We start from the raw sequence: 20,674 nt of genomic DNA, 5'->3' as shown, positions 1-20,674 counted from the left end.
TTGGTAATGTGTATATACACAGCTATCTGGGACGGTCCACCCGTAAGTACGTAAATTCATTCTCATACAGAAAACCCTGCCCATGGCATTGTTTTAGGTGTCTATTGATATGGTCCGTAAGTGTCCAAATCGGGTTAGTAGGAAGCAGCTCATAACAATTGTGGTCATTAAGTTGGAGAAAAAATGTCTTGTTCGTAGTCTGTACTCTTCATAATCAATATGTTACCCCCTTTGTCTGCCTCACCAATTGTGATGCTGTCATCCCTCATCAGAAACAGTCGGCGCGTTGTGGTTTTTTGGTGCTATTTTCACAGAAATAAAAAAAAATGCATATATCCAGTTCTACTGATTGGATTTTTGTTGGTTTTGTCTTGTTTTATTGGGAAAAGAATAATCTGTTTTTCTAAATCTGGAATAGGATCCTTGTTTGGTAATTTTCCACTGTGTTACTCTTTGAAGTGCTTCACAAATACTTTATACGTTGCCTCATAGTTAAGGCTGATAAGTCTCTGCCACAATATCAGGTGGTCGAGCACAGGTTAATTTGGAATTGCATGTGTCTTCACCCTGACAAGGATTTTGGTTTCTGCTTGAGTAGGGTTTAACTCCCCTCAACCAGCAACCCAATGTTTTACACTCTACATGGGAAAAACATGGGGAATGAGCAGCATTGCTGTGAGAGGTGCATATAATAATGCAACATGTTTGGATGTGCTCTGCGAGATTGATTTTAAAAAGAGTAGGTCTGATGACAGGAGTTGCCACACAAAAGACAGAGGAGCCAACAATAGATGACTTAAAAAACAGAACCTACCACAATCACCAACAGTAGCCTCACCAAATACATCAAGGACTACCATCTCATCAACGGCACTCAGTCTAGTTTCAGACCCAAGCACAGCACACAAACTGCCCTCATCGCCGCCATGGATGACATCTGCATGACTTTGGGCAGAGCAGGCACGGTGGCTCAAGAACCTCTCCACAGCATTTGACATGGTCTCCCATCCTTTCCTCATCCAACGCCTACACAACATCGGAATCCAAGGACACGCTCCTTCCTGACTGGAAGAATCCATCAGTTACCCTGGCACCGTACATCTAGGACATTCGTGACCTCATCTTCGCAGTTCCACAATGAACCTCCCTGTACCAGACCCTATTCAACACATACATAATCCTTCTTACCAGTAGCTTCCGCTACGCTAATGACCCATAGCTCGTTATTTCCCTCATGGACAAGGCACCCAGTACCTGGATCAAGTTCAGTGCTTGCATGACTGAAATCGCCCACTGGGTGAGACCAACTGTCTGAAGCTGAACACCGACAAGACCAAAATTGTGATCTTTCATCATGGGACTCCACCTGGTGGGCAACAGATCTATGACTGACACTCATTGCCACCACCCATGCCATGAACCTCGGATCATCATCAAACACAACTCCTCATGACCATCCTAGTCAATGCCGTCACCACCTCATGCTTCCATACCCTGAAGCTGCTTAGGAAGATTTTCAAATGGCTGTCAATCAGCACCTGGAAAGCTGTCACAATTGCCCTTGTCACAAGCAAGCTGAAGCTATGGGAATACCCTCTTAGCTGGGTTCAACAAAAAACTCACCCGGAGGCTGCAGACTATTCAGAACTTGGTGGCCAGAATCACCCTCAACCTCCCACGCGACAATCATATCACACCGCACCTGAAGGAGCTCTGCTGGCTAGCTAGCTGTACACAAACAAGCACAATCAAAACCCCTCACCCACATTTTGAAGGCACTATACAACACTAGCCCAGCATACCTCAACAATCGCATCTGCTTTCACAAACCTTCCATACATCTCCGCTCATCCAGACTCCTACGTGGACACTTCCCATGCAAATGGAAAAGGAGATCTAGCAGTCAACCCTTCTCCTACGTTGCTCCTAAAGCAAGGAACTACAGGCTCCTACACAGTATAGCCTCCAACCTGAAATATTGGATTCTGCACGAAGTAAGAAGACCTGGTTTTTTGAGTAGTCCCACTAGGCCCTAGGTTTGACGAGACTCACCCCTACTCAGCGCTCTACAAATCTGCATAACAACTTTTATCTTCTAAAGATTGGCCAATTGCCCTGACAAAGAAAGAAGAGTGGCATGTGTTGGTGACAGTAATTTTTGCAGAGTTTAGTTTCATCACTGAACGCTTGTGCAGTATTTTTAAAACATGTGTTCAGATAAATTCCAGTGAACAGTAAAGTGTGAAGAAATGTTCTGTCTGCGACAAAATCGTCTATGTGCTATAACCATTGCAGTCTTAATATTCTGGGAGTGGGCAGACCACTGTGCATCTCTCTCCAGTCTCCAAGAAAACATGGACTTTGTGCCCCACTGACATGAGAAAAACAAACTTTACTGACCTCCCCAAGAATGCCTACAAATTAAACTCTTAATCTTTCAAACACCCATCAGCCCACATTAGAAGTCAACACATTACTTGAGGAATACTATACAGCCACATGGAACTCAAGGCACCATTGAAAAGACGTTCATTCATGCTAAAACTCTCTGAAACATTGGTGCCCCCTAGAAATCTGAAATATACCTTCAACAATGCTAACACTGAAGCAACTAACAGAAGTAAAGCTCTCTTTGTAGCTCTCAAGCATTAAATTGAGCCACTACCACAGCCTACAATTCTACAGTTAGTTGAGCATAACAATGCCATCCACCACTTCTTTACCAAGGAGATAGACAAATCAGGCCCCACATTAATGACACAGAACAAATACCCACCCTACCTTCCATCCCTCACCACCCTATACCAAAGCAGACCTATTCTCAGACGAATTGGTAGTGGCGGTAGTCTGGGACTGCTTACACCTCCATCTGTTTTTTTATTACAGGAAATGCAAACTCATCACTGGTCACCAAGCACTCATTTATGTATATGAGAACCACAATGCCAAAATGTGACCTCAAAGTGAAAGGTAGCATCTATGTGTGCAGGACGGTACATTTCACACCATTCATTTGCTGAGGAAGAAACACAGTCAGGCAAATAGTTTCGAAAGATTCGCACTATTTCACTATTGAAAAATTTCCTTAAACAGCAGAGGAATTCCTGTTATGTTGTTCATTAAGTCCAACCTGTGCGCTTGAGATAGACGACAATAAAACTGAGAAGCTGAATATGTTCTGTCATGCCCATAGTGAGCCAGCATGCCAGGAATATACAATTCTACTATGAAGAAAGACAATGATTCTTTCAAGGTTACTGAAAAACGTGTCATTGAAATTGCTCTTGAAGTGCATAGAAGAGTAGTGGAGAGTAAATGACTTATGAGGCAAAAGATTTAGTTCCAATTTGTGGATACACCAGTGAAGATGTACTCTGGACCAGTCGTATTTACCAAAGCCTGAGCAAGGACAGTCCTCCCCAGATGTTACCATTGCCACAAAGGGTATGAGAGGCAGTTGCAACTGATGCCTCTCGGGTCACTTCTTAATCAGCAACATCTTGGGTTTGGCATAAAAAAATACTTAGGATTTCTTTATGTTCTGGTTGGGCCTAACACCAGGGACGACAGCTTCCACGTATGGATCCCAGAAGTTGATGACTCCAGCAAGGAATCTCCTCTTTTTAAATGGAAAGAATTCCAGAAATTCTGCTGCTCGGAACTCCGCGGAGTTCTTGCGTAGTTACGCCATTAGTAACCCCCTGAGGAAGGGCGTTGCCCGAAATGCATCAGGATTTGCTATCATGTGTAACAATGCATTGCTGATCAAGATATTTTGAATACCAACTACCCAGCGATTCACATTAAGCCATGAACCTATAATGAGTTTAATAAACTGTGAATTTTGGATGAACACCATTGTGTGTTTGGAATAAACGTTTTTTTGAACTTTACGTTTATGGAATAAGACCCCGTGGTCCCCCTAAGTTGTGCTCGAAGGTGCTCTCTCCCAAGAGGGGGAGCAATGTATTAGTTCTTGTGGATTTCACACTGCTTGGCCAGACAGTGATTTCCTTTGAGCACGCTACAGAACATTACAACCTTGCAACTTTATTGATTGAACAAGCTGTGCGAGTTCCACTTGCTTTTGACTTTTGCCTTCTTTCCCATGTGAAGAATATTTTTTTTTCTTTGTGGTAATCATGGAATGATTTAATGAGTAGTGCATTCATGAACAGACCTGCATAGTACAGACCTGTCCTTGTATCTCATCATGTTACAGATAAAGTAAGTTATAAGGACGCTGAGAGAAGTTGTATCGTGAGAAGTCCCGAGAACCTAACAAGCATATCATTGTATCATCTTGCTTTAACCTGATTGAATAGTTTCATTTGGACGGTTCGTAGGTGTGTGAAATGTTAGAATTGTGTGATTTAAACTAGTGGAGTATAGATCATAGTTTAGACTGGTTGTCCTTGTAGCTTAGAGCAGAGCAGAGCATGAAAATTAGAGTACTCTCCCAAGTAAGAGAACTGTCTCTCCTTTGTCTTTCCCTTTGCAGTGACTTCATGCTGGTTTTTCCTGTGATATATGAAATGTTAATTTTGGATTGCAAATTAGTCGAGCATATGTCTTTGGATCATTAAAAGATACTAATCTAATGTTTGCCATTTTCTATTTTTCTTGTGGATCTCAATGTGCTTTACATTTATTGAATGTATTATTTTGGTGACCAAGCTCAGCTGTGAAATTCGATTCATCCAATAGCGCTTTATGGGCCCTAAAATTTGGCCAAATAAAAGCATTAACAGGGTTCACAGGCACCCACCAGAACACCATTCAAATGTCTATACTAACAAGCCAGTTTACTTTTTCCTCTGCCAAAAATTTCCAAGACAATGGAAACAAACTTCACAGGAATACCAGAAAATCCACGGCTGAGCTAATGTTTGGAATGAAGGTGCAAACCTACTTCCCACAAATAAAACTTTCTATTTTGCCTGTATATCAAGAGGTCCAAGAATGTTAATGTTAATAAAGCTTGCAAAGCGCACTGCTAACCTGAGGTGTCCTGGCGCTGGAAGCTGCCTACTTGGTTACTGGACAGAAATGACTATTTCAGGAGAAAAGCCAGGTTTTCAGCCCCCTTCTAAAAGGAAGGAGCTCGGTTGCACTTCTGAGGTGGAAGGGAAGGCAGTTCCAAGCCTTTGCAGCGCAGCAGAAAAAACTCCTGCCCCCCCCCCCCCCCCAATTGGCTGTTTTAACCCGTGGAATTGTTATTTGTTTTGCATCGGCCGAGCGCAATGCTCTGCCGGGAACATACCATTGGAGATGTTGTCTCATGTAAGCAGGGCCAGATCCTTTCAGGGCCTTAAAGATCGTACAGCGGGCCTTAAATTCCACAAGTTTTTTCACCGGAAGCCAGAGGAGGTTTCAAAGTCCCTTCTTCACCAAAACAAACCTTGGGATGCCCAAAATGACCCTGGCTGCCGCGTTTTGCACGACCTGTAGTCGATTAAGGTGTCTTTTTTGGATGTTAAAAGAAAGGCCGTTGCAGTAACCAAGTCGGGATAAAATAAGAGCTGTGACTATTGTTCTGAGGCAGTCTTCAGGAAGAAGATGTTTAATTTTCCTCAAAATCCTGAGAAGATGGAAACAGGAGGAAACAACTCGGCTAATCTGATCCCCAAAGGAAAGTTTCGAATCCACGAATGAGATAGTCCTCTGAAATGGAGACTCAGTGCTTCCTGAATGGTAATGCTCACACATAGACTAACCCTCTCTCAATCCACAGCATTACATAGGGAAAACGATAAACAGGTTGTACCGAGACTAAAAATCCTTTCTATGTTTATTACCATGAAAATGAATTCTCAGCAGACAAACCACTTCATGAAATTTCGCACCACTTCAAGCTTCCTGTTTGACTTGCCTAACCAATATACAATAATCTTCACTAAAACTATGACTGCGGCTATAAATTACAGTGACTTTGACAATGTGTTTAAGAAGGACCATTACTATGTTTCAATGTCTCCAGTAATGGCGATGATGGTGACCATGACTGGATGTGTCCATGGCAATGGTAATAACTAAGGGCCAGATGTACGAAATTGCTATTAGGAAGTTGCAAACTGCGATGTACAACAGTGTGTTTTACACTGTTAGCGATTCGCAGTGGCTCGCAACTAGACCTGCCTCATCAATATTCATGAGGCCGGTTGCAATTTGTAACCTATGGTGAATGGTTACAATCACAGGAATGGTGGCCTGCTGGAGTCAGGATACCACCATATCTGTAATTGCTTTTTCAATAAAGCAATATTTTTTTTTGTAATGTAGCCTGTTTTCCCTACAAGAAAACCGATGTATTTAAAAAATATACATGAAAAGCTACCTTTTCATTTTTTAAGAGTAGGCAGTGGCCCAAGGGACCACTGCCAGTTCTTAAAAATGTTGGTGCTTGCATTCACAAAGGGGAAGGGATCCCTTGGGGACCATTCCTGTTTGCGAATGGGTTACCACCAACTTGAAGCTGGTGGTAACTGCAAATGTTTTGCGACTGCATTCCGGGTTGCAAAACATTCCTACATACAGCTGCGTTTCGGTATAAAGAAGGGACGGCCTAAACACGCCCTCCCTAATACTGAATCGCAAACCCTATTTGTGATTTGGTAATAGGTTGCTGAATCACAAATAGGGTTTGGTACATCAGAAAATGCTTTTTGTTGTCACAAACAGCCTGATTCGGCGAATTGGGCTGTTTGTGAGCAGAAACAAGCTTTTTACATCTGGCCCTATGACTGCAGCTATTTCTTTTATGGTAGTTATGACTTTGACAGTGGCTCAATTATGACTGAGTAAGACTGGCTACAGCTGCAGCTATGACAATGGCTATGACTATCAATGTTGTGACTCTGACAACAGCAATGACTGTGACTATGATTGATGACAATTGGCTACATCAATGGCTATGGTGATACCTTTAACGACAAATATGACTTTCATGGTGACTATGAATGTGGCAATGACTGTGTCTATGACTGACTATGACTTATTATGCCTGTGGCTATGACTGAGCACGACTATGGCCGTGGCAATAGTAAAAACTATGACTACGGCCTTCCTGTGTCCCTCCGGCGCCGAGCCCAGCTTAGCCTTGCTTAGCACGTGCAGCGGCAGGCTCCTCGACCCTTCGAGAACTGCTTCGGCTCCCTGGAGAGTGGGGGCTAGCTCCGGTGACACGAGCGAGAGTTGTGGAGGGCTGGATGTGACCTCCGGAGTGGCGACGACTCGCGGCCCTGTAGTCCTCGGCCCTTGCGTATCGGAGGGGCTGGACTTCCTTGTCTCGGACGCCGCTGCACATCGCAGACCCTGAGGTGGTGCGGAGGCAGATCCGGCGATTGTGGCTCCTGCGTTGTTGCCTACTGGGACTGCTGTTGGGGTGATAGGGAGGTGAGCCCTCGCTTGAGACCGTAGCCGCGGCCGCCGCGTGTCCTCCGGCGGTGCGGGCCGGTGAGGTCCGGCAGAGTGGCGGCACCTTGCCTCCCCCCCTCCCGCTCTTCCACGGCTGGCCAGGCGAGGCTGCTGTTCCGGGAGGCTTCCCCCCTGCTGCGGTGACCCCTGAGGCGGAGAGGTGGGACCCCGGGCTATATCTGGACCCAGTGGCGGCTGGAACTTGGCCCGTGGTGCCCTGAGGACCACGGGCCTGTGATCCCCGGCCTTGCGTATCAAGAGGGCCCGACCTTCCTGTGCGGCAGAGGAGAGAGACAGTGGCGGCTGCCGGGTAGTGGCTGGGGAGCCTTCGAACTTTGAACCCTGGCTTGCCAACTGCCGAGGGGGGGCTGTACTGAGTTGGATGGTGCGGGGAGGCTGCACTGGTACGAGGCCTGCTGAAGCTGGGGAGTAGGCATCACAAGCCCGGTCCTGAGCGCAGGGCGGACTACACGGCCGCACAGACTCTTCCCCCCGCCCTGCTTTGGCTACCTGGCTCCCAGGAGGGTCTCACAGGGGGCCCGCTGCGCTCTCCTACTGTGGCTGCATCTGGAGGATTGTGGAGTCGCGCTGCCACGACGGTGCCCCACCCTGAGAGGGCTAGCAAGTAAGAATCAGTGGCGCTGCACCGTGGGGAGCTCCTGCATTTGGCGGCGGGGGGTCCGCTGCGCTCTCCTACCGTGGCTGCATCTGAAGGATTGGGGAGTCGCACTGCCACGATGGTGGCCCCACCCTGAGAGGACTAGCAAGTACGACTTGGTGGCTCTGCACCGTGGGGAGCTCCTACATTTGGCATCGACAGGTGGCGGCGGATCGTTGGGGTGCCAGTCGCATCGCCGGGTGGAAGGCTGGCCTGACAGTGGGGGAACACTGCATCCGGACTAGGTGGTGCCACGATGTCTGCCGCGTCACGCAAAGGAAAGCCTGGGAAAGATGGCGCAGCAAAATCTTCTCAACAACCGGCGTCCCCTGGACCCAGCGCATCACCCAAGAAATCGGACGATGAGGCCCCAGCAACCAAGGCCTTTATGACGGAGCTCTTTGCTTCCATTAAAGAAGATATCTCGGAACTTCGCACCCAGCTTGTATCGGACCTCCGTGAAGTGCGGAGAGATGTGGACGGTATTGGAAAGAGGGTGGCTACCTTGGAGGATCACGACTTGAGTATGGCGAACGATGTCCACCAGCTACAGCAAGATATCATTCGGCTCACAGAGCAAAACTTGGACCTCCAGACCCACACGGAGGACTTGGAGAACCGTTCCCGCCAGAACAACATCCGCGCTGTACCATGGGACGGAGAAGCAGGTGATCTGCGGGGATACGTCCGGGCCCTTTTCCTGCAGGTGTTGGGCGACGAGGATGTTCAGGAAATCAGAATGGACAGGGTGCATAGGGTTGGTCTTCCTAGGAGAGGGGGGGGGCCGCCCCCGGACATCTTAGTCTGTGTACACGATTTCCAGCTTAAAGAACGCATCTTACGGAAGGCACGGACCATCTCGTCAGTACAGTTCAGAGAGCACCGTCCGCAACTTTATCAAGACCTGGCAGCTTCGACCCTTCAGAAACGGCGGGAGTTCCGTCCAGTGACCGCCTTCCTCCGGGAACGCGGCATTTCCTATTCGTGGGGTCATCCCTTCCGCATCATCTTCAGGTGGGAGAACAGGCTGGCACAGATTCGCTCTCTTCAAGTGGCGAAGGATCTTTTGGGTCTGGACGATGTGACCCCCTCGCAGGGAGCTGGCGGCTCGCCGCCACGGAGGCGTAGGCGTAGGCGTTCCTCTTCATGGCAGAGAGTGGGCCCGGATATGGACCATAGGCGGCCTGACCGTTCAGCTAGCTTACTGGAGAGAGGGGATGCTGTGGCTTCGGTGGCCTCAGCGACTTTGGCGTCTTCCCAGCAAAGCTCAGGAGCTGCTTGATATTTCAGCCGCTGGCTGGTAGGTGCCGGAGGGGCACGTGTCTTCTGGTACCGTGGGTTTGATTGTACTTTTGGAGAAGACACCCCGGTCCATGGTCTATTGGGGTCCCAACACTGGTGACCCGGCCCCGACCCAGGAGGATTTCCACGAACTACCATCCACTGGGACTGCTTGATTTTGGGTTGGGTTTTGCTTTTGGTCTTGGTGGGGGGGAGGTGGGGAGGGCATTGGGGGCCTTTGCGGGGGGGGTTGTTGGGGAGAGGGTGGAGGCTGGACTGGGAGGTGGTGGCGTCTGGAGTGAATGTGTAGTATGCTTCTTTCTCTCTACATATGAGTCGATTGTGATCTTACTTGATTGATCTCGGGGGGGGACTGCTTACTGGGTGGGAGCTGTTACTGGGCTCGGGCACCCGGATTCCGGGGGGAGTGAAGTGATCGGTGGGGGCTTGGTGATGGATGGGGCTAGGAGGGCTACTTGGCTGCCTTTTGTGGGGTGGGGGGGTTGGCGGGTTGTTGAGCTGTGCATGCAGGGATGGGTTCTGATTGTCTCCCATGCCGCTTAGTATTGGGACATGGAATGTAAAGGTCCTCAACCCCCCTCAGAAGCGCCAGAAAATTTGGAAATATTTGTCCGACCACCACTTAGATATTGTGGGGCTCCAAGAGACCCACCTAGCGCGTAAAGATGAACTTCGATTACGTCATAGACATTTCCCGCTCATCTATAGATCCTCTGCGTCTACTAAACATAGAGGGGTGGCACTCTTGTTCCGAGCGTCCCTACACTTCCAACCTATGGGGATTAGCTGTGACAAGGAGGGACGATGGCTGATGGTCAAGGGGTACTTTATGGCAAGACCTGTACGTTTGTGGTGGTGTATGGTCCCAATTCTGGGCAGAATGCTTTTCTCCGAGATTTGTTGGACAAAGCGGGGGACTTTGTTGAGGGGCATGTGGTTCTAATGGGGGATTTCAACATGGTGTGGGACAGGGACTTGGACAGCTCCCGAGCTCAGAGAGTGGACACTGGGGTTTTTTCTACGGAAACACAGAGTATGGTTGGTGAACTTGGATTGATTGACAGCTGGCGATTCCTGCACCCACAAACACGAGATTACACCTTTTTCTCCCACGTACATCATACCTATTCCCGACTACATCATATCTTTGTGAGCCAAGCCCTCAGGGGAGATGTCCGGGATTCTAGTGTCTTCCCTCTCTCTGTGTCAGACCATAGCTTGCTGGTCCTAGGGCTCCACTGGCCGGCCGGAGGAGACGGGGTGAGGAAATGGTATTTTCCTCCGGCGCTTGTCCGGGATGATACCTCCTGCAAGGAATTGCGTAAAGCGATAGGGGAGTTTCTGACCCTCAACCCAGCTTCGTATACCTCCCTCTTTAATACTTGGGATGCATGCAAGGCCTCCCTGCGGGGCACCTGCCTAAGCCTCAACGCCAATCTCAATAGATTGAGGAGGAAAGAACGAGAAGACTTGGAGGCGGAATTAGCTGTTTTGGAGCAGGCCCACAAAACTAACCCATCTAGACTGACTCTTAGATCACTGACTGCCGTGCGGGGCAAATTGAAGGCCCACTATAACAACCGTGCAGAGTTTACCCTCCTGCGGCTTCAGCGTGTTTCCTACTCACAGGGGAATAAAATAGGCAGGCACTTGGCTCGTCAGCTCCGGGACAAGAGGGAGAGGGATTATATTGGCGGCATTCTGGACTCCTCTGGTTCGTTGCACCATAGAGATGTAGATAAGGCAAATATCTTTGGCCACTTTTATGGGGCACTCTATAAGGGTGACTCCCTTGATCAAGCGGCTCAAGACCGCTTCCTGGCTGACCTCCCCATCCCACGGGTGTCGAAGGAGTGGAATGAACTCCTTGCTGGCCCCATCTCCAGATCAGAGGTGTTGGATGCTATTAGAGACCTGAAGCTCCACAAGGCTCCGGGTCCAGATCGCTACACGGCGTTGTTTTACAAAACATTTGTGGCGGAGCTCTGTGATTTCTTGGTGTCCCTCTTCAACGAAATGGCGGCCACAGGGCGAAGCACGGGCAACATGGCTGAAGCTGTGATCACCGTGATTCCCAAACCGGATAAGGATCTGTCTCAATGCTCGTCATACCTCCCAATAGCTCTTCTCAATGTTGATGCTAAACTATATTCCACTATCATTGCACGCAGGCTCCAGGACCTGATGCCGGCCATCATACACGCAGATCAATTAGGGTTTATTAAGGGGCGTCAGACGCATGACAACTTGAGGAGGGTTATACACCTCATAGAGAAAGCCACCCGGTTCCGTATCCCAGCGGTACTGGTGGGGTTAGATGCGGAAAAGGCCTTTGACCGGGTGGACTGGGGGTTGATGTTTCGCACCCTGGAGGCCTTTGGCTTCTCGCACCACTTTATCACCAAGATCCGTGCGAACTATAGCAACCCCAACTCCAGAGTGGTGATTAATGGACATCGCTCCGCCAGCTTCGCTCACTCCCGGGGAACAAGACAGGGCTGCCCTCTTTCCCCTCTTCTCTTTGCCTTAAGCATTGAACCTCTGGCCCTTGCGCTGCGTGAGAGAGAGCAGATAATGGGACCCCCCTTTTCGGGTGAACAGCATAAAATCTCCCTTTTTGCGGATGACGTGTTGCTTTCGGTGGGGGACCCTACTCAATCTCTGCCACACATTCAAACTCTGCTATCCGACTATGAAGAAGTGGCCGGATTTAGGGTTAATTTTGACAAATCATATATCTTAAATTTGACACTCCCGCCGGCCGAGTTGGAGCGACTACGCCCGCGCACGCCCTTGGCATGGGCGCCTGCCTCCCTGCTATACCTGGGTGTCCGCCTGACACCAACTATAGGATCCTTATTCACAGCAAACTTCCCGCCTATGCTGACCGCTGTGCGCAGAGAACTGGACCGATGGAACCTGAAGTACATCTCTTGGCTGGGTAGGATCCATGCCATTAAGATGGTCCTCCTCCCTAGGTTTTTGTACCTCTTCCCGGCCCTCCCCATCCCTATGGAGATGGACTTCTTCCGGCGCCTTAAGACTCCATTGCTGAAATTCATCTGGCAGGGAGGCCAGGCGCGCCTTTCCTTTGCGACTCTGCAGCGCCCACGGGAGGAGGGAGGAGTGGGTCTCCCTGATATGCACTTGTACTATAAAGCCGCACAGCTGCGGGTGTTGGTGGAATGGTCGCAGCAAGAGTCTGAGAAACACTGGCTGCATATGGACAGGAGTGTGGCTGGGAGATCGATCTGAGACCTGGCCTGGAAACCCAAAGTGGACAGGCCTAGGAACGCCTACATCAGCACGCCCACTGGCACTGTTTTGAAGGTGTGGGACACGGTCGCGGGAGATGAGCGCTGGACATCGTTCCCCTCCCCCTTCACTCCTTTGCATTTTAACCCGGCCTTTCCACCGGCGTTGCAGGAGGGACCATTTCGACTTTGGAGAGAGGGTGGTTGTAGAGCCCTTACACACTTATTCCATGGCACGGAACCTCTCACATTTCATAACTGCATGCGTGACTATGGCCTTCCACCCACGGAACACTTCCGATATGCCCAGCTGATCCACTGGGCAACCTCGACGGGACTGAGAGAGGCGGCTACTAGACCATTCTCGCTTTTCGAGGCCTTTCTTCTACGAACCTCCACGATGAAGGGGACGATCTTCTTTCTGTATAAACTCTTGCTAACCACGGCAGTCTCTCCTCGCCCCCGTTACATGGACCACTGGGAGGCTCTCCTAGGTCGGGACATAGCTGAAGGGGAATGGAATGGTCTCTGGCGAGATGTTAGAACTCACAATCACTCTGTGGACCTGCGGGAAGCCCATCTTAAAACCATGCTAGATTGGTACCTCTACCCCTCAAAACTACATCGCATCTTCCCGGCGTCTTCGGACCGATGTTGGAGGGGCTGTGATCTGTTGGGAGATTTCCGCCACATCTGGTGGGACTGTCCGGTCATCCGGCCATTTTGGGCAGAAATGTTGTCTCATATCAAAGACATATTGGGATATCCGATACCGGACTCATTGTCCTTTGTCATTTTGGGTCTTCGAGATCCGTTATTGGAACACCAGACGAAGGTGGACAAACAGATTTTATGGCTATGCCTGGGAGCGGCTAAGCTTACGCTAGCCGCGGCCTGGAAGAAACCGACGGCCCCGGCTATGTCATTATGGCACGCGAAGCTGTGGAGGTTGATGAGTATGGAGAGAGTGGCGGACATCTTCCTGGGCAACTTTAAGAATTTTATGTTTCGGTGGGGTCCATTGGTCCGATTTTTGTCGAGAGGCTTGCCTTCTGCCGTATGCCCATCAGCCCTATGAGCCCTTCACCTTTTCCAGATTTAATCAGGCTGCGTGATTGTGGGACTGAGAGTGAGAGTGGGTGTTGGTGCCACCACCTAGTGGGGAGGGGGGATAACAGGGGGTGGGGTGGGGGTAAGTTGGGGGGGTTGTTTTGTACTTGTTGCTGCACTGCATAGCTACTGGAAGATATTGCTTGCCCGGGGGCTCTCGAGGCACTCAGATTTTGCTGGATTGACTTTCCCTTTGGAGGAGGCAGCCGAGACATTGGGAAGTGACTGACTTTGATTCCCTTGACTTTCGCCGGCATTCCTTGCCTTCAGGACTGCCCAGATTCATGTAGAGTAACGCTGCAAATGCTTATGTCAGAGATTCTTACCACCCTGCGTATGTAATGCTGCAGACCTGCCGCCTGTTTTTCTTTATGTTTCTCTCCCTCTTTGTTTCCTCCTTTTCTGTTTACTCTGCAATAAATAAAAATTTTACAAAAAAAAAAAAAAAATGACTACAGCTGGGACGTTCCTGTTGACTATGACTAGGACAGTGGTTGTGACCATCACTAAGAGTCACCGTTGTATTGAATATGAAAACAGATACGACTATTACTAATTTTGTGTCTATGACTATGGCAATGCCTGTGACTATGTTTGGGCACGAAGGGCGGTGGCCATAGTAAAAACTATGACTACAGCTTGGACGTTCATGTTGACTATGACTAGGACAGTGGTTGTGACCATCACTAAGAGTCGCCGTTGTATTGACTATGAAAACAGATACGACTATTACTAATTTTGTGTCTATGACTATGGCAATGCCTGTGACTATGTTTGGGCATGAATGGCGGTGGCCATAGTAAAGGTGATATCTATGGCTACAGCTATGGCTTTAATGTGGACTAAGACCTGGAAAATAATATACCTATGGCCAAGCTTGGCCATCGCTTTGACTATGTCAATGGATATGACTATGACTGTGACTGTGTCTATGGCTGCCTTACTGTGGCGATAACTATGGTAATTACTGTGACTGTCACTATGAATATGACTGAGACTACGGCCTTGATTATGACTATGACCGTTTACATTGCCAAGTTTCTAATGTGTATTCCTGCGTGATCCAGAAAAACACCAAAATGAAATACATAAGGAACATTTGTTAATAGATGTGCTTTATAGATGCTATTATGAACACTTACAAAGATTCAAATGTATTAAAGAGCATAATTAGCACAAGCAGTAATGTACATACATGTCATGAAGTATATGGGGCATATGGATGTGCCTGTTTTGATGCATCTGCCAGCTTCCGCACTGCTTCCACACATCAATCAAATGCATCAGCACTCTGTTCCTTCACAGGATGAAATATTGGCTTTTATTAGAGGTACCAACAAGATTTACAAAAGCCTCAGGAATTTATTGGATAGGTGTTCTACTCTAATCCTATAAACGAACCGTGATTCGTTACTCCCCGGCAGTCGGATCATCAGGTCTTGTCTCACCCTGTAACACCAACCCCTCCTTGTCATGAATGGGATTTGTATCTTTCGTCAGATTGATTATCTTAGTTATTTGCCTTGTGGTCCTTTTTAGGTCTCACATAGACATGTTGTTTACTGTTAGTGGGCCTGAAGGCCGTCCATTAGTTACCATTGGTTGATATTAAAGATACTCTCAATTGCTTGCTTCCTGCTGGTCAGTACTGTGGTCGGCACTTACCTCTTTTTGCATTGACTGCCCCCTGGAGCATGGCCCTAGCACTTATGTCCTTACACTGCTCGCACTTTTGGGAGCTAATTTTTTTTTTTTATTGAGCCACTCTACAGAGTGCATGTTTCTTAGCTGGCTCTGTTGTCTGCTACATCACTTTGTCTGTGTTTCCTTGTTCCCCTTTCAATACAATAGATGACCCATGAGGCCAGATGCTTTTTTCCAGTCCTCTGAATTTTGGTGCAGCTTTTAAACAAGGGCACATTAATTTTATGAAAGATAGAAAAATTAAGGGCCTGATTCACGAAGGGGCTCTGTACACGTGGCAGACGCCCCGCAGTCATGAGGAAGTCTTCGCACTCAGGAAGAATCTGCGCAATGAGAATTCCCATTACGGAGATTCTGCCTGGAGTGCGAAGCCCATTTGTGAATCAGGCCTTATGTGATATTCCTAGTCACAGGATGTTGAGCCGGCACAGAGATACGAACCTACAGCCAAAGATTCAAATTCTGTAGCTTGAGCTATTATCCTCTCGACTGGTTGGATTGTAGATATCAGATTGCAGATCTTGCTTCCAGGTTTGAAATCATAGAAGGGTTCCCAGTGCAAATGCTGACATTCTTTATTTTTGCCATGGAAAACTCTGCATTCGGGACTTGAAACAAGAAAGCAAGATGACATATTTCTACGTAAAACAATTGACATTTGACTGAAAGTTTAGTGGAGAAATATGTGAATGAATGAATGAATTAAATATCTTATAAAGTAGACGAATACCCAAGACTGGCACTGAGAAAATCAGAAGAGAGCAAACGAGGGCCAAGTCCTAGGGGATCATTGGTTGAATAACCAAGTTTTGAGGTTCTTACTAAACGCCGGGAGCATGGGTGCTACTTTAAGTGCCGGAGGAAGGCGGTTCCACAGTAGAGCCGTGGTTATAAAAAAGCTTCTACCTCCACAAGTAACACGTTTGAAGGGAGTGACCCTCAGCAAGTTAGCTGAACTATACCGACGATTTCTGCCAGGGATGTAACACACCAGATTTGCCTTCAAGTAGGGAGGTGCTTTTCCATTGATTGACTTGTAAGCTAGACAGAGAGCCTTAAAAGAAATGCGATGGCAGACCGGAAGCCAGTACAATTGTCTGATAGAGGCACTGTCCAGCATAAATCCCAAGTTTTTTACTTTGGAAGTTGACGTAGGTGTCATACCCAGATCTGACAGTCACCAGTGGGGGGACCAGATTGCTGGATTGTTGCCGAATTGAATAACCTCGGTTTTCGAGAAGTTCACCTTTAAGCAATTGCTGGCCATCCAGCTAGTCATTGCACTCATACATTTATTGAACTTGTCGCCAGCCCCATTTTCATCTTTAGCCATTGATACTATAATTTGTGTATCATCGGCATACAATGCCATGGATAGCCCAAAAGATCTGATCAGAGCGGCAAGTGGAGTGGCGTAAAGGTTAAATGGAGTTGGGGATAGGTAAAAATCCCTGGGGTACCCCACAAGGAAACAGAAGGTTTCTGAGTTAAAAATCCCACTTGACACCACTTGTTGGCGTCCTGAGTGAAAGGATTTGAGCAGCACCACTGCTGAATCGTTGAACCCAAGGTTCCGCAGAAGGTCAACAAGTACTTCATGATTGACCGTATTGAAAGCCGCTGAAAGATCAAGCACGATGAGCACTGCATTACCTCCCTTATCAAGGGAAGATCTGATTTCCTCAGTGGCTGTGAGCAGCACAGATTTGGTGATGTGATTCTCTCTAAAGCAGAACTGCGAATCCTCTAAAAGACGATCAACCTCCAAATAGGAGGAAAGTTGGAGGAAAGTATGTCAAAAAAAGAAATGCATGACATGTTCAATTTAGTTGCATAATCTTAAAATTTTTATATGGAACCAGATGATAAATATAACAAAAGCAACATGCAAGCTCTTGTGACACAAACGTCCCAAATACCTATTTTAGTGCTTTGATATTGGGTAAACAGGCTCTGCTGCCTGGGAGAAGAAGAAAGAGTAAATTGTTTAATAACTTCATTTTGTGTAGGCACAGGAAGATTACGTGATTTACACAGTCACAGGATGTTGCACCAGCATCGAGACTCAAACCAGATTCCCCAGTTCTAAAGTTGGTAACCTTGGCCATTATGCCACGTCCTCTCCCCTGGCTTGCTTGCAGATGACAGATAAACATGTTTACATTGCTGACAGTATTTACTTTGGCACTGGGAAGCTAGCATTTGAATCCATTCCCTCCTGCCGTTAACTTCTTTCTTTTTCTCCCACCCGCCACACTGTCTCTGTCCACTCCAAATAATTCCACTCCATGCCACAAAATGACAATCTACATAATTCATCCCCACTCCATGCCACATAATTGCATTCCACATAATTGCATTCCACATAATTCAACACAGAACCATACATTTAAGAACCATGCAATTCCACAACACACAAATCCACACGCATAATTCCTCTACACACAACACACTTCAACATCTCACAATTACACGCCACACAATTCAACTCCACTCAATTCCTCTCCATATCATTCCACTTCATACCACATCATTACAGTTCAACACGTTCAAGTGCACATATTTCCACTCTGCTCCATGCCACATAATTCTACTTCACATAATACCACTCCATGCAACTTAATTCTACTCCACTTGAATCCACTTAATTTCAATCCTTGCAACACAATTAAACTCCCTAATAATTTTTCTACAGGTATTTCCACTCCATGCTACATAATTACACTCACACCACATAATTACACTCCACAAAATTCAACTCTGCACCATGCCACATATTTACACTCCACACCATGCCATTCCATGCCACACAATGCCTCAAATTCACACCATGTAACATAATTACATTTTACATAATTTGTCTTCACACCATGACACATACTGCAACTCCTTCCCTCTTACATCACTCCACTCCATTACCCATTATTCCACTCCCCTCCCTACCACACAATTCAACTCCACAAAATTCCACTCCGCACCATACAACATAATTCCAACCCACAAAGTTCCACTCCACATCACATAATTACACTCCAATAATGCCACACAACCCCACACAGTACCATGCCACACAATTCATCTCCACACAATCACACACAACACAACTGCATTCCACAAAATTACACTCAACACAACACAAATCTATTCTACACAAGTCAATGCCACACAATTCCGCACCACACACATAATTCTATTACACACCTCGTAATTCAACTGCACACCACATAATTCCACCATACAAAGCATAATTAAACCCTATAACACATAATTCCAATCCATGCCACTCTGCACCGCAATTCCACTCCACAAAATTTCACTCCATGCCACATACTTATAGTCCACATAATTTCACTCCACACCATACAACATAATTCCACTCCACAATATTCCACTCAACATAATTCCACTTCACACAATACCACTCCACACAATTCCACCCAACACCACATAATCTCACAGCACACTCCATAATTTCAATCCACACCAAATATTTCCACACCACAGGAACAAAAGGAAAAGCCAAAGACTATAGTCTCTAAGTAAGACCTAGTGGCTGTGCCAATGCCTGTTAAAACATTCTCTAGAGAGGGGAGAGAGGAGACATTATTCTTGCCAACAGACTTCGTCCAGTTGTTTTTAAGATGAAGCCTACAGTTTACTAAAGACATCTTGGGACATTTGGGAAGCTTCCCTGGGAATGCATTCTGCCCACTGCTGCCCACTGGCTTTGTGGTTAGTAACTCATATTTACTTGCTTTCTATTTGCTGGCTTTATTTGTTTTAGATTGTCTCGCATGAGTTTGCCTGTCAGGTGGAGCATTGCTTGCTTACTGCTGTATCCTTCCAAGTGCATGTTTTCTGTAATCAGGTCTTTATATTGTGTTCTTATCTTGTCACATTTGCTATGCATTCTAAGCCAGAGGTCGAATGTTAGGCTCTGTCTTCCAATGGAGCTTGGTGTTTACTTTTCTTTCTCTGACATTAAAGTGAGAGGATTTGTGTGACAATGTGGGGGTGTGCAAAGGAAAGGCTTTTTTTCTGGCACACAACAAAAATATACTGTGCTTATATTTCAGAATATATCAGAACTAGGAAAGTACTAATTAAGTTTCTTTTTGTAATTCTGAAGTGTGGTGGGAACAAATAATTGAATATGATCAAAACACATCAATGCACTAGATGATGGCATTTCCACACATTATCGATTGAAGGCATTCAAACTGTATGTGGCGAGGGGCTTGCTGTTATGAATTTTTTAGCATTCAAGGCTCAAAATGTACAGATAATCTCGGTTTTAATTGACAAAAAGTTTAATACTTTTTTTAAACGTTTCTGGTTTTATGTAATTTATTTTTATTGTGACTTAGCTGTTGAAATTATCCTTTTATGATCTGTTGGTACATAGATCGAATAAATATTTGAATTGTATTGAATCGTATGTCTGTGCAAATGTAATGGTCATTTCAATTGAAAATGTGTTGTCTGCAATGTCAGTGAGCTGCAACACCATGCATACTGCACACTATGCCACTCCACTCTACACCACTCCTCTATACAACACTCTACTCCACTGGACTCGACTCTACTCTATGACACATCTACTCCAATCTATGCCACACCACTACATTCTATGGCATTCCACTCCTCAACACACCACTCCCTTCTATGACATGCACCTTTACTCTAAGCCCGCACGCCACTCCACTCTACTCCAAGCCACTCCACTCTACTCTACACCTCTCCACTCTATGCTCCACCACTCTATGCCCCTCCACTCCACTCTACCCCAATCTACCACACTCCACTCCACCCCAGTCCACCCCACTTCACTTCACAACAATCTACCCAACTCCAATCTACCCCAATCTATCCCACTCCACTCCAATCTACCCCACTCAACCTCAATATACCTCACTCCGCTCCACTCCAATCTACAGCACTCCACTCAATGTACCCCAATTTCCCCACTCCACTCTACCCCAATCTACCTGCTCCACTCTAATCTACGCCATCTAACTCCAATCCACTCAATCTACCACAGTCTACCCCACTCCAATCTACCCCCACTCCAATCTACCCCAATTCACCCCACTCCATTCTACTCCATTCCAATCTTCTCCACTCCAGTCTACCCCAATCTACCCGACTCCACTCCAATCTGTCCTACTCCAATCTACCCTACTCCAGTCTGCTCTACTTCAATCTACGTTAGTCGAATCTACCCCACTGC

At 47.0% G+C, this 20,674-nt stretch overlaps 1 protein-coding gene across 3 annotated transcripts in view; it reads right to left on the bottom strand.

Moving 5' to 3' along the window:
- Positions 1 to 20,674, bottom strand: part of ARL13A (ARF like GTPase 13A) — a 260,804-nt gene that overhangs the window by 203,513 nt on the left and 36,617 nt on the right. The gene's annotated exons all lie outside the window — the stretch shown is intronic.

The sequence above is a fragment of the Lissotriton vulgaris genome, chromosome 4_1 (genome assembly GCF_964263255.1).
Source record: "Lissotriton vulgaris chromosome 4_1, aLisVul1.2, whole genome shotgun sequence".
NCBI lineage: Eukaryota > Metazoa > Chordata > Amphibia > Caudata > Salamandridae > Lissotriton > Lissotriton vulgaris.
This window is presented reverse-complemented; position numbering and strand designations above follow the sequence as displayed.